Below are 2721 nucleotides of genomic sequence, written 5' to 3' on the forward strand. Positions count from 1 at the left end.
CATAGCACAGCACAAAAACCACTAGATTGAGTTAAGAGACCTGTTTTCAAGACTGAGAGCTTGGGCAAATTACAAACCTATTGCTGAGTGCATTGGTTGCAGGTGGCAGAAACTAAGTTAAGAAGGACAGAAAGGATTTGTTAGGAGGAGATGGGGAGGGTAACAGAAGAAAGAGGGGTTTGAGCAACTGGGTCACTCCAGGGATCTTGCTACAGACATTGTGGGCTGTCCCTTGGTTCCAACAGCCTTCTGCCTTGAAGTTCTCTGCTTGGTTCAGATTTCCAGGAGACAGAGAGCCTGGTTGGCTTTTCGTAGTTATGACTCTTTTAACTTAGGGAGGTGGTAGCGATACAGGAGGTGGTGGCAGCTGTAGCAGTGTCCTTTGATCAAAGCTTCATCAAAACCAAATGTGATGTGGGAAGAGCTGTTTCCTAAGGGAAAGAGAAGCGCCAGTCTCAGAGGAGAAGGGAGGGCGGGTGAGCGGAAAGAGCAGATGCCTGCTGCTCGGCCCTAGTTTCTGTATCTCTCAGATGGGGGTGCTAAAGCCGGCCCTGCTTACTTCACAGTATTTTAACGATCAAATGAGGTGACTGTGAAAGAAGTAAATACCAAAGAGGAACCTTGAGGTGTCAGAAATGAACACGAGCCAGGGACTAGTGTCAACAGGATGCTGCCACGCAATAATAAAGCAGGACATGCTAGAACTTTCTCATTTCAGTGGTTCATTATGGCCAGGAGCTTTGGTTTTAGGCGGAGTTTTATGGGATTTGGGGCTCCTTGGAACATCTCCAGCAGTAACGAGGAGCATGAGAAACTTGCCTCTGCTTTCTTTTCGCTGGGCCCCAATTTCAGACCAGAGAACCGGGCTGCAGGGAGGTCGGACCATGCAGAGCAATTCTGTTGCCCCTTTTTGTTTGGAAAACCACTGTTCCACCCTTTTCTACTTATCCCTCCTATGGAACAATGTATCCAAGTGGTGGTAGAGCAAAATGAGAGAGTACTAGAAACACAATTGAATCCCTTGGGATAAAGAGAAGAAACAATAAATACAAATGCCAATAGGAGGAAGTTAATTGAAACCCAGCCCCAAATCCTGAAATCTGTTGGAACTTGATGAACTCATGAGAACCAGGAGGAAGGGCTTGGGAGGTTGGAGGATTGGAAGGCCATGGCCTCTGCAGAGTCTGATTTGGGGTCAGTGCAGAACAAAGACTATTTACCTGAAATCTATTTGGCTTAAGACTTACAGCAAGTTCTGTTATGTCTCGACGATGATGAAATTAAAAGTCGCATCGTGGTCTCCAGGGTAAGAGAGGCATAAATGAAGGCAGCATCAGCTTTTCCCAAATCTTAACCCTGTTTACATTCATTTGGAATGACCCTCTGATTCAGTTGTGCTCTGTCTCTCATCAGTAATCCCATCAGGCCAATTTCTTGTGCATAAATCTCAAGCTCCAGGGAGGATGGGCTTTGTAAATCCATGTAGCTGCACAGGCAGACAGGAGACCGTCACAGAAAAGTACGGCAGTGGAGCAGTGCCGAACACCACGACTGCGGGTGTTTTTAAAAAGAGGAGTCAAAGAACGATCGTTGAAAGAAATAACGAGCAAAGGGACATTAGGGACTAGGTCTCTCTAAGAACTAGGACTGGAATGTGCTCCTTCAGCCCTTTGATCCCTCAGACGCAGGCAGGAGGCTTCCTGAGGAAGAAAAGAAATGGCCAGTGAAAGATAAGAAAGTTAATATTGTTCATTTTATAGTCCAGACCGTTCACATTGCACTTGGGTTACCAGGCTTATTCAGTCACTCATTGAGTGAATGGCTATTGAGAACCAACTCTAAGCTATGGACCAGGGATGCAAAAATGGGTAGAGTACCTGTCCTCAAGGAGTTTGCAGTCTAGTGGAGTAGATAAATACTAACCGAAACAAAAAACAAAACAAAACAAAACAAAACCCCCCACAAAACCATACAGTGAATCCAATACTATGATTGTGGCCAGGATTATGGAAGGGTAAGCATGCAACGCTCTTGGAAACGATAATGAAAGAATGGCTCATTGGGCAGGCCAGGCGTGACTTCCCTGAGGAAGAGAGGATTTAACTGGAATCCAGAGGAAGAGTAGGAATTAACAAGAAGAGACTTGGAAGTGGAGTTGGAGAGAGAGGCCTGTATGTCTGGGTTCCACAGGGTCAGTGAGTGTGCTGCGAGGTGTACCCCAAGACAGGGTTTTAGTCTTTGTCCTATTGAGAAGTATTAAGCAAGAAATGACACAATGAGGTTTACGTTTTGAAAAGGTCACTTGTCACTTTGTGACATGATGAGTGCCATATGCACTGTATGTGGGGGGTGGTGTGTGACCCCCAGGGTCAGACCACAGAACATCAGAAATCCAGGTAGATAAGAGAATCCAGGGACAAAAGGCAGTCTCAGCTTAGGAGGGACAGGTGAGCACTAGAAAAAAGGCTGGACGTGACCTACTTCTGAAGCAGTGGCCAGTCCAGCCATGGACTTTTCCTAGGTGCACCTGCCCCAGAAGTAACTGCAGGTGAGGCTAGGGAAGTAGCCTCATCTCGTGGGAAAGGAGGTTTTATAGAAAAGGAGGGCAGGTTTTGTCAACATCCATATTTTAATTCTTGATTCAGAGAAGCTATGGCCCGTCCCTCCTCTGCTTTTCTTCTGATGGAGCCTGGGTTCCTGTTGTAGATCCAGTTCTCTTGT

The sequence above is a fragment of the Camelus dromedarius genome, chromosome 8 (genome assembly GCF_036321535.1).
Source record: "Camelus dromedarius isolate mCamDro1 chromosome 8, mCamDro1.pat, whole genome shotgun sequence".
In the NCBI taxonomy this organism is placed as follows: domain Eukaryota; kingdom Metazoa; phylum Chordata; class Mammalia; order Artiodactyla; family Camelidae; genus Camelus; species Camelus dromedarius.